Source organism: Nilaparvata lugens, chromosome 7 (genome assembly GCF_014356525.2).
Source record: "Nilaparvata lugens isolate BPH chromosome 7, ASM1435652v1, whole genome shotgun sequence".
Taxonomy (NCBI): domain Eukaryota; kingdom Metazoa; phylum Arthropoda; class Insecta; order Hemiptera; family Delphacidae; genus Nilaparvata; species Nilaparvata lugens.
In genome coordinates, this window is record NC_052510.1 from 9165780 (window position 1) to 9182275 (window position 16496).

General features: G+C 34.0%; 1 protein-coding gene across 1 annotated transcript in view; it reads right to left on the bottom strand.

Annotated features, from left to right (window-relative positions):
- LOC111057644 (spectrin alpha chain, non-erythrocytic 1-like) overlaps positions 1-16418 on the bottom strand; it is a 404931-nt gene extending 388513 nt beyond the window's left edge. The window contains 1 exon segment of the mRNA XM_039433618.1: positions 16166-16418. The gene's annotated coding sequence lies outside the window, so the exon portion shown is untranslated.
- Between the last annotated feature and the right edge of the window lie 78 nt (positions 16419-16496).

Sequence of the window (16496 nt, forward strand, 5' to 3'; positions counted from 1 at the left end):
TCTCAAGAATTGTTCTAGCTGAAAATTTAATAATCCATGCCACGTGTAGGCCTAAACATTGCATCAGGAAAACGAAGTTTCAAAACTATGTTTTTCAGGTAGAAAGCAATATAGAAACAGATGTACCTTTTTTAATTTCGACCATATGATATGGTGATTTTTTAATGAAATCGAATGTACCATTAATGAAATTTAAACATTAATTCTGAAAAATCTAAAAAGAAAATTAAAATTTGGGCTTCCAGGTGCACGAGATTGATACTTTTAGAATCTATGTGCAAAATTTGGAAATCTAAATCATTCCCGTTTTTCCGGTATGCATCCACAAGTTGACATGTTTTGATGCAAACGAACACATGAACAAACACAACCCCACTCTCTCTTATTATATAGATAGTACCATCTTATAGATCTAATTTTTCTGAACACAACCATATGCATAACTCAATATGTTCAAAAATGTGACTTATCAACTTGTGTCATCTACACAGAGTTGTTCTGGTAACTAAATTAAAAATTTTGTCACATTTGGCATTAAGTTGAGTTGACTTGTTAGGTTGGCACCAAGTTTAAGATTGAAATGCATTTATCCAGGACCTCCTAAATACCAATTTATCCAGTACCTCCTAAATACCTATTTAGGAGGTCCTGATTTATCGCGGAAAAATTGATTAGGTACTGCTACTTCAATCAGAGCTATTCTGGGAATATTATATACTAGCGTCAGGCTCGCTTCGCTCGCCATATCCGTCTAGCCCTGGACCCCCGACTGGATTGTCCAAGAATGAGATCAGCAGGCTCGCTTCGCTTGCCTGCATTTTTCATTTGAGCATTTTTATCATATGTTACGACGATCCAGTGGGGGTACAGACTAAATGTTTGGCTAAACGGATATGGCGAGCGAAGCGAGCCTCACGACCAGTATTATATAGATACAGTAAGTACTGAAGGCTGTTAATAAAATGGTTCATGCATAGACAAATAAAAATCATGATTCTTCATTCTTGAGATTTAAATATATTTATTTTGATTCTAGATAGTGTGGATTCGCAAGAGCCTCTGGACGCTTAACACCTGTAATTTGGATAAAAAATCAGCCGGCAGAGCTGCCTACACCCGTCCAGAATATCCTACAATTCCACAAGAAATAATATTTCCGCCGTACTCTGATATAAACTGCTTGAGAATCAGGCGTGATAGCCTACCAATATCTCCAGGCAATTCAAACCCGAGCACAGCGAATGTAAATTATTTCTTATGAATAACAAGTAAATTCAATATTGATATTCCAATACCTGAAATAATTCCTACAGAGAAAACCAATATGGTAATTATAGACCGAACTGAGCAGGATCTAATTGAGAAATTACTGAAACTGGTTAACAATTATGCAAATTTATTGATGAATTATATCGTTAAGAATCAAATAATAATAATTAATTAAATAATTGACAAATTGTAATAATAGAGTTTTCAAAATTTGGTAATAAATGTTCTTGATATGAGATAATAATATGAATGTTCTTAGTAATATAGTGCAATTAGGATTTTAATAGGGGTTACACGGTATTATAGGAGGATATAGTCCTGCACTCTTTCACAATAATTAATTGATAGAAAATTGTAGCTTTCTCAATCACTGATTGGATAGAATAAGTATTTTTCGCTCACCACTCGATCGTGGGGCCCCAATTCACTAATAATTTTTATTCACTTGAAGATCTGGCGTGGAATGACGTCACCCAGGATTTAGTTTCACAATTCTTCCTCAGAATAAGCTTATACAAATTGACTTGCCTTCCAATTTAATTTAAGAGCACAAGACTACAGAGGAGCTACACATTTAACACACTGGATATATTACATTTAACAAAGAGAAACCATTTAAACATTAATTTTAATAGGACAAATAAACGGGTCCTGATAATTCGATTCTCAGAAGGCAAGTGTCTCTTCTTCCCAAAAAGCGGAAATCACCTGGTCTTCTTCTGAGAAGAAGACCACGTGATTTGGGCAAGAACCAATCCTGTGCCTAATAAGGAAAAGTCCACCAATGGGAATTTTTCCATGCGGTTTTAATATTTAAATTAGACACAGAGGTTCGAAAAACACAGAAAATGACAAAAAATACGTTAAACGGGAAGACTATAAAATAAAGCAGATAAACAGAAAATAAACAGGGGTTGCAGAAATGAACAACTTGAGTTAGTTTTAAAATGAAAACAGACAATATAGAGATCACAGTAGCACAGTAGCCGGCAGTATCACAGCTGACAGATAAGGCTTGTCATCAATTTTGGCGCAATTCACTCTAACCTAATTATTGAAAATAAGGTAGTAAACAAACATTGGTAGGCAGTTGACGAATGACTCTGACAATAAATTGGTAATTATACGAAATAATACTATAAGAATTTAATAAACTATAATTAAATAGTTTTACATAATTTGACGTGAGTACATTTGATTTATGCCTCAATTATCATAATTTTAGAAAATTAGGCTGGCATAGGCTTGTATCCTGACAATAGGAATTAATTTTTTCCAGTAATAATATTGTTTGGAGTACATGATCAAATATTTCAATGTATTTATGTATATTATCAGGGAAAATCACAACAAAAAATGATTCCAATAATATATAATAAATCAAATCAAATTGGTTTTTATTATCCATGATAACATGAAACAGCTGTTATATCTAAGGTGAACGTTATATTTTCGAGCTCAAAATTTAAGTGGTTTTATTCTCTATTTTGTGAATTTAACGTTTTTTTTACAAAAGTTTTACTATCAATCTATCAAAATTTAAAATTGTTTGTTTTATTCTAATCTATACTCTCAGATTGTGATTTGGTGTAGAAAATTGAAATGGACATAACCTATGTATAATATTTGCACAATTTGAAACTGAATTAGGAAATTGAAAAAGTTTTGGGCAATACCTGTTTTTTCTTTCCGATCATTATATTGTTTGTGGTAATCTAATAAATAAATAAATAATTAACAGGGCACAAAAATTCAAATCATACAACAACGCTAAATATTATAACGCTACAATGATTCATAAGCATAGTTTTATTCAGAAGCAAAGTACTTGTGACTGTATTAGCACGATTCAGAACTGGGCTAATATACGGTAGCAAATATTACGAGAAGTACCTTATTCCTGATTCACCAAAACAGTGCAGATCACCATGTACAACGGCCTGTAAACAACTGAACAATGACAGTTGATAACTGTCTATTTTTCTATTTTATAAACATCGAATTCATTTCTGGTCAATTATGAATTAATAGAATCTACCGCGCAGGCGCCAGCAGGCGCCTAAACCAAAAAAATTTATGATTCATATAAGCATAATTTTATTCAGAAGCAAAGTATTTGTGATTCTGCACGATTCAAAAAACATTCCAAAGAAGATCGTCAGTCGTTACAATATTGACCCTATTGGAAACCCCCCCTCACTACAATGACAAGGACGCAGTCTGCGCAATCTCCCCCCCCCCCACAACGTTACCACTCCTGGACAATGACAATGTACAGTGTCATACTGTACATTAGTTTTTTGCATTTCACCTTTCTTCCAATTGAATACTTGTACCCTATTACTTCAAAGAAGTAAATGTAAATGAAAAAAGTGAACAGAGAATTGGCTTATCTTGGAAATCTTGCAGTATACTAAAAGTATTTTTTTATTGCAGAAATTTTCGTTGAAGCATGAACTATTATTCATTCATATTATCCAATAACTTACTTTTTCTCGAGAATTTAGGAATGATTGGTTGTTTTCTAATTACAGTATAAGAAAAAACATGTAAAACTTGATCTCTCCAAACTAAATTTTTCCCGGGTAGTATCATGTAAAGTTCTTGGGTTGAATTTGAATTGCCATGCATGGCCCAACATGGATAATAAAGAATTCGATGAGAGATTAATGAACACATTATATTTCAGAAATGACTTCCATCATCACCACACACACACACACACACACACACACACCACACACACACACACACACTTGAGTAAACCGTTATCACTGAACATATTTTTCTCAAAAACGTCGTGAGACCATGAGCTTCCAAAATGGATTTCTTGTAGTCAAAAGACACTCAGATAAGGGACGATTGACCTAGGCTGGACTCCTTGATGGAGTGGATTTCCATTTGGGATTCTTTTCCAGTAAGTGGTGGAACATTGGCCATCAATCTTGCACTCAGGCACCGGGTGACAGCCTGTAAACATTCAGCCAGAGAAAACTACTATACTAGATTGCTTATTCTGTGATTCAGCGGAGTGCCACTCTATAGCATGAATCCACCGTACCATAGAAAAGACCTTCACGCTATAAACAGCGTTACGTAAAATCAAACTTTTTCAGATTGCTATCTTTGGTGATTGTTATCCGCGAAACAATGATTCACTGCAGACCTGTTCTACAACTCAGCCACCAATCTGGTTTTTCGTTATTGATACTCATTATGTTTATGATACGATAAATAAATAACATTCGTTGTCAGATTAGTATCACAGGTTGCTGTTTCACATTGGTATATTGTTATAACAGTTTATATAATCGTCTAATTCCTGTAGGAGTGATCTCAGCCATATTAATCTCGTAGATTACAACAATGATGACCATAATTTACAGGTTTACTTGTTATGAGAGATTGAACGCAACGTTGTTATAACGGGACAAACTAAAAGACAACCAGATATCACCATAATTGATAAACAATAGTTCAACAGAAAAACAAAGGTAGAAATCTGGATAAAATGTAGTGGATTTACCGTTTAAAGTATTACAAACTGGAATGTTGATATTATCGTCTCTTCATTCTATTAGCCTTATTTAAAAATTGGAATGCAGTAATGTAGTATTAACGAAGTTATAAAGTTTAATTAGATAAGTTACCAAATTAGATTAAGTAAGTTTATTGTAAATAAACTTAGTTTGACGTTTACTGATAGAATGACGTTTATTGATGTTCAACGTTAATAGTTAAACGTTTATTGATAGATTCATTTTGATTTCAATTTCAAATTGATGTAGGCCTGAACGCAGTTTCGGAGATTATCAACAAGAATAAAATAGACCATAGGCCAATCAGAGTATATTATCAATGCTGAAGTTATCATGTATTTCAATAATTATTATTTGCAATAATATTGATGCTCGAATAAAATTTCTAAATACTCGACGAAAAATCTGGTGTGGCGCACTCACACAACTTTCCTTGCCGATATAGATCACCTGACGCTAGTGTTCGCGCGCATGTCAGATCTACAATTCAAAGCGAGCTGGTGACAGGACAATAACGCTGGAGACACACGAGGTCTGCTATCTCTTTATAGTGAATGATTTAATAGAATCAACAGTTGCCAATAGTTTACAATTGAATAATAACATTTTCTCGAATTTCAAGCTTATTTTCAATTTTAGGTGAAAATGTTACTGAACATTAATTGTAGAGATTTTCATGCTCAATCTTTTCCACTTGAATTTTTTTGTTTGAATTGTATTTGAAGCCTGATAATTGGGAATCTAAAATCAAACTTTGCATAGATGGGGCGAAGCTCCTGAAATTTTTACAGATAAGGGACTAGTATCAGTTGATAGAGCTTATCAATGACTGACTACTCAAGGTATGAATTTGATCAAAATCGTTGGAGCCGTTTTCGAGAAAATCTCGAAAATCCCTGTTTTTGACAACATTTTCGCTATTTTAGCCGCCATCTTGAATTGCATTTGATCGAAATTGTTCGTGTCAGACCCTTATATTGTAAGGACCTTAAGTTCCAAATTTCAAGTCATTCCGTTAATTGGGATATGAGATATCGTGTACACAGACGCAATACATTTTATTATTTATCAAAATTTGGGAACAGAATAGTTTTGGGCTATGCCTGTTGTTCTATCCCGATCATATCAATATGATTTGTAATTATATCAACAAATAAATAAATAAATAAATAAATACACTCATACACACACACACACACACACACACACACACACACACACACACATATTTAGAACAATACCCAAAACCACTTTTTTGGAATCAGGGGACCTTGAAACGTATAGAAATTTGGAAATTCGGGTACCTTAATTTTTCTCGGAAAGCAATACTTTCCTTACCTATGGTAATAGGCCAAGGAAAGTAAAAATAGAAGAACTTGAGTTCATGTGTCCCTTATTGGATAGAGGTGCAACTGAGAACTAGATTAATTTTCAATGATGTACAAAACGAAAAAATACAACTAGATGTAAATACTATAGTGTATGGCAACATAGCCTTGGGAGAGTCTGTTATGAGATATGGATTGCAAGGTTGGGGATTTGCTAGCAATGTTTATCTTGGTCTTAGGAGAATATCTTCGGTACAGAGGAAGATTTTACGTTTGGTCAGCAATTCTCAGGGAAATATTTCATATGAAAACCTTTAGAATAGATGCAAGATTTTGAATATAAGAGGAATATTTCTGTTTACTTTGATTTTAGAAAATTACTTCATCAAAAAATATTTAGTAATGAAAGTTAATCGATATGATTTAAGGAATGAGAGGTATGTTGTACCATTCACTTCGAATAATTTAGCCAGAAACACCTTAATCTACATTACTCATAGTGCTGAGTTTGTTAATATGCGCCTGTTGAAAAGAAATTTTAAAATTTGGTTGAATGATAACACTTTAGATGTAGCATAATGTAATTCATTACTAATGTATGGTATTGTTGTAATTCATTCCGTTCTATTTTTGAATGTAAGTTTAGGTTGACTATACATTATAACACGTTTGAGATTTCTGAGAGCTGAGCCAACAATTAATTGGTTGATATCATGATAATTTTAACTGTTAAGTAAATTCTTGTAAAAATAAAGTTCACTGATATATGTGGATTTTCCTATATTTGAATTATTTACATGGTTCGTATAGAGTACCTTGTCAAGCAGCTCCTTGAGGTTCGCTAAGGTAGCTTATTCATTCAATAAACGTTTTTCTATTCTATTCTATATTTGATGAAATAAATTTAATTTGATATTAGCAAGAGTGAGAGCCATTAAAATATTATTTCTACATCCATTTTCAAGATTGATTCGTGAGACTTCTTCTCCACTCATGTGGGAGGAGGGGGAGGAGAAGCAGTGAGACGAAGATGTTGGATACAAAATAAGAGCTGGAAGAGTGTTCCAACATGACTTTTATAGTTGTGAAGGGTGTTCAAGGCAAATTATGGATGTTTATAACAATAATTAAGGGTGAAAGACACAATGAATGAGCTCGTAAAATCAGACATTACTACGGAGCCACCTGCACAAATACACAGGTTCATCGCAGTTGGTAATGCAGTACAAGTACTCCCCTGCTGTTAAAAATAGCCTACATCACTTGGGCTTCCTTACAAGTGTCTCATACTCATACCATATTATATACAGATTATGATCAAAATAGTTGCTCTTCTAACCTCTTCAAATTATGGTTCTTAGAAAGTATTTTGAGAAATAGTGTGTATTTTCAAGCACATACTCTAACATGTTTCACGCTTTTTCATCAATGGTCTTGAAAAGGATTTGATGCTTCGGAACCCACCTAAACTCCACGGGTCTATTCGTCTCTCGTCGCATCTAAATTCAAATTACATCGCCTATATTGTAAACTGCATGAATAAAGAGATCTATTCTAATTATAATCACAAAAGTTTCCTAGGAAGAAAGCTGAAGCATGTGTGGGTACCATCCTCATCAGATGACGAGACTGTACTACACTTCAAAATTTTCCAATTAAACCTAATTCAAAAGAATAATTAGGCTACTCATGTATCTTATTCCTAGTAATCATTTCAAAACTAAGAACGAACTATCATTCCAATGTATAACCTCGTTAACACATTTAGCATTATAGACACTTTGTTCAAAGAGAATAATATCACATTGAAATTTTTTCACACATCTCAAGCAATCGATCTACCCAACCAACAATCTAACAATTGAAAACTATCTACATAACAAGAATCAATCCACAAAACAATCCATTTGGACAGAAGCGTCATAGAAATTTGGTAAAAAACTTGGACAACTTATTTATATGTAGAACTATCATACTTTCGTAGTCGTCATCTTGAACCTACAAAACTATACAGATTGTTAATTATAGAGTTCTCATCTTACTAAGAGGAGAAAATAAGTCTACTCTCAGAAATGGATAGTAGTAAGGACCAAAGACATAAAGTAAGATTTTGATAAATGAAACAAAAACAACTGTTCAACTCGCTCAGATAGGTTTTAGGAAACACCAAAGAAGTCAAGTTTGATTTGGACTAAATGCAACAAATATTATAACTGTACAACAAATACAGATTCAAATCACAAGACTTGATGCAGGACAGTCTTGGTGAACACAAGATTTGCAATACATACGACAAAACTGTACAACAAATTCAAATCCAAATCACAACAAGACATTCATACAATAGAAGCCACGTTACTATTGCGCCTTCTTTACGAACATTACATCCTTTAAAATGTAATATCACTATCACAGACAACCTGTATTTGCATCTGTGTTAGAATACAGCATCAATGAGGGCTGAGCAAGCATCATGCATCCACCAGGTTCTGGCGGGAAGACAGTACTCTATACTACTAGTACTCTACGCTACGATCTGATGCAGGTAATACAGGTATTGATAGTATAGTTGATATGGTTTATACCATGATTGTATACAGATATTGATAGTATAGTAAGTGGACTCGGTGGGCGCGAACCCATCCAGTATCCGAACAGAGAGCAGGGTTGAGGAGATTATGGAGTAGAAAAGGAGAGGAGATGCGAAGGGAGTGTCAATTCAGCAGAGAACCGCACCGTTATAACTATGACCTGAGAGAGAAAGACCGGCTCTGATGAGGTAAGAACCACCGCACACTCGGAAGAGAAAGAGAAAGCAACAAACGAGGAAGAGAGAAAGGGGAAGGAGGAGTGGTGAGAAAGAGAGGAAAAATGTGGAAGAGAGAGAAAGAGTGAGAATGTGTACTGGCAGGAATGCGGCTCCTTCTGGCAACAACTATACTGAGATTCACTCTTGACAGCATTCCTTCAATCTATAACAGCAATGATTCCCGTTTAACCAATGCTGACGGATTCAAGTGAAACTGGGTTGGATTTTGACCTTGGAAGGAGTAACTTCCGTCTGCAATACGAGGCACTGGTGAATGCTCACTGAGAGAGACAGAAATTAAATTTGAGAGAGAGACCGACAGAGGGTTTCCAATCTCGGTTTAGGTTGTAAGAGTAGTATTCTAGTAAAATAAGAGAGAAAAGTAGAGGGACCAAAACGAATAAAACGTAGCGAGAGGAAAAATGTCTGAGAGAATCTAAACAAGATATGATCGATCTATTGGAGAATAATATTGGAACAGATTTTCGACAAAACGTTACGAAGTAATAGTAAAATAAGAGAGAAAAGTAGAGGAACCAAAACGAATAAAACGTAGCGAGAGGAAAAATGTCTGAGAGAATCTAAACAAGATATGATCGATCTATTGGAGAATAATATTGGAACAGATTTTCGACAAAACGTTACGAAGTAATAGTAAAATAAGAGAGAAAAGTAGAGGAACCAAACCGAATAAAACGTAGCGAGAGGTTTAGTCTGAGAGAATCTAAACAAGATTTTATTATGATCGATCTTTTGGAGAATAATATTGGAAAAGATTTTCGACAAAACGTTACGAAGGAATAGTAAAATAAGAGAGAAAAGTAGAGGAACCAAACCGAATAAAACGTAGCGAGAGGAAAAATGTCGGAGAGAATCTAAACAAGATATGATCGATCTATTGGAGAATAATATTGGAACAGACTTTCGACAAAATGTTGGAAAGGAGATACATCTAGGAGAATTTAGAAGAGATATTATCGATCTATTGGGAGAATAATATTGAAACAGACTTTCGAAAACGAATTACATCTAGGGGAATCTAGAATATAAATTATCGATCTATTGGGAATATAATATCGAAACTGATTTTCGACAGAGGTCAGAGGTATGGAAAGGAGTTAGTTACCTTTAGAAGAATACAAAAGAGTTACTATCGATCTATTTGAGGAATTAGTACAAACTCTTATTAGGATTATTATTCCTATAGAACTAGTATTAGGAATTAAAGCACTCATAACTCGGCATATGAGCTACTGGTCAGTACTCAAAATATTGAAGATTTTCATTAATTCTGCAATATCATCGATTGATGACTGAATTTTTTCGATGGACTTACAGTGTTTCCAACTAAACAATATCTCAGCAACTCCACAACAGTTGATCAATGATAAATACAGCATAATAGATCATAAATCATAATATAGATTAATATAGATCATAGATCATAGATCATAGATCATAAATAGATCATACAATATGTATCAGCATATCGCCTTCTGGAGATTGGTAGAATTACTCATTAATATATAGAAGAGCTCCTCCCTCTCGATAGAATATGACCTCTAGATAGAAGATGACCAAAAAGAAGTGAACGAGATAAATATGGACCAGAAGTCCAGAACCAAGAGGATAATAGAAATAAAACTACGACAAATGGAAGAAATGCATGAAAATAGAAGAGTAGATCCACTGATTTCTAATTGACAGAGGAAGAAAGAGACATGGAGAAGGATGTCCTGTAGGCCTACAACATTGGCGGACTGCAATCTCTTCTAATCCTTTTTGTTGTGCACTTCTCTTCTGGTGAGCTGTCCTGAGAGGATCAAAGGAGAAGAAGAAGCAGGAGAAGAAGAAGAAGATGATGAGGAAGAAGTAGAAGAAGATGATGAAGATGAAGAAGAAGAAGGAGAAGAAGAAGGAGAATAAGATGAAGAAGAAGAAGAAGAAGAAGATGAAGGAGAAGAAGAAGCGTGAAGAGGAAGGAGAAGTAGAAAAAGAAGAAAAAGCGTGATGAGGAAGGAGAAGTAGAAAAAGAAGAAGAAGAAGAAGAAGAAGAAGAAGAAGCAAGAAGAGGAAGGAGAAGTAGAAAAAGAAGAAGGAGAAGAAGGAGCGTGAAGAGGAAGGAGAAGTAGAAGAAGAAGCGTGATGAGGAAGGAGAAGTAGAAGAAGAAGCATGAAGAAGAAGAAGGAGAAGCTTGAAGAAGAAGGAGAAGTAGGAAAAGAAGAAGAAGCGTGAAGAGGAAAGAGAAGTAGAAGAAGAAGAAGAAGAAGAAGAAAAAGCGTGAAGAGAAAGGAGAAGTAGAAAAAGAAGATAATCTTTGAGAATAAAGTGAGGGTGCAGAAGATCTGGAAGAGGAAAAGGAGGAAGAGTAGGAGGAGGATGAGGAGGAAGATAAGGAGGAGTGGGAGAAGGAGGAGGAGGAGGAGGAGTAGGAGGAGGAGGAGCAGGAGGAAGATGAGGAAGAAGAGCCTCTCAGACTCGCCGACATCCGGCCAACACTCGTGAATCTTCACGACTATTATTGTTATTTGCTTATTAAGGAGATGGTTGGCGGATTTTACCGCAAACAGAAACGACACCTACGCAGGAGTCTGCAGTCAGCCTTCTCCTCCATCTCATTCTATGGACCATTCTCCAACCACCAACCACGATGAAGCGGTAGAGAGAGATAAATAAAGAGAGACAGCGACATAAAAACAAACAGAGAATCAAGTATGGCTGATCCACGCTGACCAAGTTTGGACGACATGAGCCAGGACCCAAAATGGAGAGATTCCAGACAAATCCAACCAAATTGGACTTTCTAGTTGGGATGACCAAGATTAAATAACTACCAAAGTGGTTAATATAATAGGACTACTTAGGAACTATATTATTAGACTATTTATGACTATGAGAATATTTTTATTTCCTTTTTTACTATGTGAAGACTTAGTTACTGATATAATTATCAAGGTTTTAGAGTTTGGGATGAAGATGCCTTCAAATCAGTGAACAGGGTAGTATCTTCTATCTATATATATAAAAGCGAAATGGCACTCACTCACTGACTGACTGACTCACTTCACTCACTCGCAGATCTAAAAATCTACCGGACCAAAAACGTTCAAATTTGGTAGGTATGTTCAGTTGGCCCTTTAGAGGCGCACTAAGAAATCTTTTGGCGATATTTTAACTCTAAGGGTGGTTTTAAGGGTAAGTTCGTCTTTTAGCATGTATATTCTTCTTATTCCAATATCTTAAAATTATAATTGAAATGTCCATACCATATGTTAATATAGAACTATAATCTAGAGAGAGTACCTCTTCGAAACAGTTGTTCTGGTAACTAAATTAAAAATTTTGTCAGGTTGGCATTAAGTTGAGTTGACTTTGTTAGGTTGGCACCAAGTTGAAGATTGAAATGCATTTATCGCGGAAAAATTGATTGGGCACTGCTACTTCAATCAGAGCTATTCCTGGGAATATTACTAGCCGTCAGGCTCGCTTTGCTCGCCATATCCGTTTAGCCAGACGTTTAGTCTGGACCCCCGACTGGATCGTCCTAACATATGATAAAAATGCCCAAATGAAAAAATCAGGCGAGCCTGCTGATCTCATTCTTGGACGATCCAGTCGGGGGTCCAGGGTAGACGGATACGGCGAGCGAAGCGAGCCTGGCGGCTAGTTAGATTTATATTTTTAAACTCACTTCATTCAATACAATGCGAAGTAATTGGTATTGACAGTATTCTACTGATAGTCCATCTTAGTGAATTAGTATAGGGCTATAGCATATCGGTACTATAAGAAGTCTTGAAGAAATAATAGAGGAAACTGAATCAATTCCCTCCAAACACAGATGGATAGTCTAGTAGGGAGATTCCAAAATAGGTTGTATATTTTATTTCATAATCATGTATGACATTTTTTTAATGAATTTGAATTGAATTGAAATTAAATTCAAGTGAATTATGTTCTGGTAACTTAGGTTCAAGAAAAGGTTATTCTACTTCTATTTCTCATATTATAAGAAGGTTCTTGATAAAGTTGTTAAGTACGTAATAGGCTAAGGAAAAGTTCTTATTCTTCAGTTTTCACATACGGTAATAAGGTTGTGAGTAACTGATTAATTTATATTGTTCATATAAATTATTGTTTAATAAATTATATTGTTCAGGTTGAGTGGTAGAGAGGACTTAAAAGTCCTAACTCCGCCTAATAAAGAATTTTATCATTTCATTTCATAACTGTAATAGTATCTTCAACTTTTAGTGCATAAGAATGTTGTATTGGAGTATTCAAAAATCACCAATAAACAATGAACTGGGATCAGATTGTAACAATAATTGTTCAAAACAGACATTCATAATCTGTACTAAACATTAAACTAATTTATGACAATTGAGAATGTTGAATGAACTAGAACTATCTGAAAGACGTAAATATTAAACAGATTTATTACAAATCAATAATACTGTATTGAATAATGTACAAATAATTGGTAACCAATTTAGATAAGCAGAACCATTAGATAGCGTGCTATAAGAAATTCCAAGAATCACTTATTGATATTTACAATCACGGCAGCTATCAGTCTTTCACACAAAATATTGTTATGAAAGTGTTGACATACTAGCAGCTGCTTCTTTTATTAGTAACCGATAGGCCTAATTAAAATTTATTATTGTTGATTTATGAGTTAATTAGAATTTTAATAATTCATGATACTGTAGTTAGCTTATTAGCTAGAATAGCTAACATAAATATTATATATAAATATAAACAAACTATTGTGTATGATACTATCATTAAACAAGATAATTATGATGTCCACTGCAAGCAAAGCTAATACCATTTATTATGTATTTTTACAAGCTGATGGGAACTTAGAAGAACACTCAAGAATTTCAAATTGAGGGAATTGATTTGAAAGCGATTTTCCATTTTTGAAAGCTATCAGAGAAGAACTAAATTAAATAACACTCTACTGATAAACAAAGTGTAAATAAAGCCGCCTGAATAAAACCTTGAACTGAACAATTAAGGTGTGGATGAGACAAGAATTCTATGAATACCAATGCAAGCGACCCTGAAACCGGCGATAAAATTCAATCTAGTCACTTTCCACCTTTCAAGTCAACTGAAACTAGATTTCTAACTTTAGATATTGTTCACACTTTCATATTCAACGCTGTATTATTGTGGACAACCATTACGACTACCGTAATGTAGGTAATAAATAAGATTTACAGACCTACTTTCAAGAATTAGAGTGAAGATTCTGATTCAAATACATCACACTGCAATAATTGGGAAATCATAGAATCAAAATTATAATATTCAAAGGATAACTAACAATGCTCAATAGTAAAGATGGACTACCATTGTGTATAAAATAATACAAGAAGAACTAAATTTTGGGTGGTATGGCATAGTATTCAATCTACCTTCACATAAAGTAAAATAATGTTTTGTTTCAACCGAAATATTTTGTCAACTAAAGCTATATTTTGGCTAAAATATTCTAGCACTTTGTTAGTTGAAATTTTAAATAAAATTTCTAAAAATAAAGATTTACAGACCTACTTTCAAGAATTAAAGAGAAGATTCTGATTCAAATACCTCAGACTGCAATAATTGGGAAATCATAGATTCAAAAATATAATATTTAAAGAATAACACTGACAATGCTCAATAGTAAAAAATGAACTAACATTATGTGGAAAATAATACAAGATGACTAAATTTTGGGTGGTATAGCATAGTATCAATCTACCTCCAGATAAGGTAAAATAAAATACACAATCCAAATTCACAGTCATGGAATCGATACTAGGCCTATAATTTATAGTACAATGTAATACAATATTATAATTGTCGAATTTGTTAGCTCATGTTTCGACTGAAATATTCTATTAGCTGAAGATAATTTTGTACGTTAACACTCCTAGTTAAAACAGTCCTAGTTTTGAAATCAAATTTCAAAAAATTGTACAAAGAAATTACTATATAATGTGAACTCCCATAAAATGATTATCAATTTGCCATCTATTCTTAGTATTGTGGGCAGGAAAGCATAACTTACTATCTATTAGAGAAGCATTAATTGTGCGATAACTTATTCCACGATAATTTAGATAACTACAGTAATGGCTTGTAAAATATTGCATAACAATGTAGTGGAGGTCAATAGAGAATTCCAAGTAATATCCAAACATCCGCTGACCAAATATAGAAAACTAAATGCTGATAATTTAAATTTATTGGTTCACTAGGTCTTACTATCAACGTCAACAAATTATCAAAAACTGCATACTCTCCAAGTCATTATTGCAGAATTGTAATTTTATCAACAAAATGCAAAGAGCAAAAGATGGAAATTTATCAAATATATTTCATCTTCTGAAATCATATCTATTGTGGATGCAAGATGACAAGTATTGCCAAATTTTCTTTGATAGTTTTACAATATTACCAGTGAGGCTAATTAGATTTTTAGATGTGGTATTTTCTTAATTCAAGAGTAACAGTTCAAATCAAGAACCAGGTACAAATGTAAAGAGACATACAACAAACCCCAAATTGAGAGGTGAAATATCTCAACAATACAAACATAACCTTAAAATGTTTCGCAATTCCTATCGATAATTTATAGGTATAGTGCAATATACTACATTACTAATTATAATAATATAGTGAAAATTCATTCAAATTCGACTAGGTAGGCTACTGTTATTGAGTAATATTACGAAGGAAAACATATCCAGGCTGCACGAGATTACTGTTAATTAAAAAATACAGCAAATTGCAAATGATTCAAAAATTGCAACATGACTGATTTTATTTTAGTTACCCGAGAACTATCTTGTCTTAAGTCAAGATTCCAGGAAGCCATGCAGTAAAGAGACAAATTTTGCAAGAGCAAATCTATATGAGATTAGTTTCTAAAATCTTGCATTCTCTACAAGTTCATACAGGACTCATATCAAGTTACATGATCTGAGAGATGTGAGATACGTCAGACCGGTAAGCAAACCGGAATAAAAATAATGTAAGTTAATCAAAACTTGATTTATTGAACTGGACTAATACATATTTACAGTAAACAATTTTGTTACTAATCATGATACAGACATTATGGTTATGTATGCCATGCTGACAGAGATGAGAAGATGATGTATGAAATTGGCAGTATGCTGTCAACATTCCTGAATGAGATGAAACGCAATCAACTGACCTTTAAGATGGTGGAAAAATATCCTTTCCCGCGAAGGAGTATCCAATTTGATGCGATTAGAAACACTGATAATAGAACTGTAACAACTCGCGTTGATTATTCACTTTTATTCCAAGTAAATGCTGTAAATTTTATGCACTGAAACACCGACAACACTGCAGTACAAAACACGCTGACGACAACAGGTGTTTGACACTGTACAAAACTTGAACAACTATTCGCCGTGGTGGAATGAAGTTCTTCGATGGCGGCTGCGCGGCTCAGATTCTGAAAACTATTCAAATTTTTGCAACGATGCCATCTGGTGGAGAACGTTAGAAGGTAGTGTACC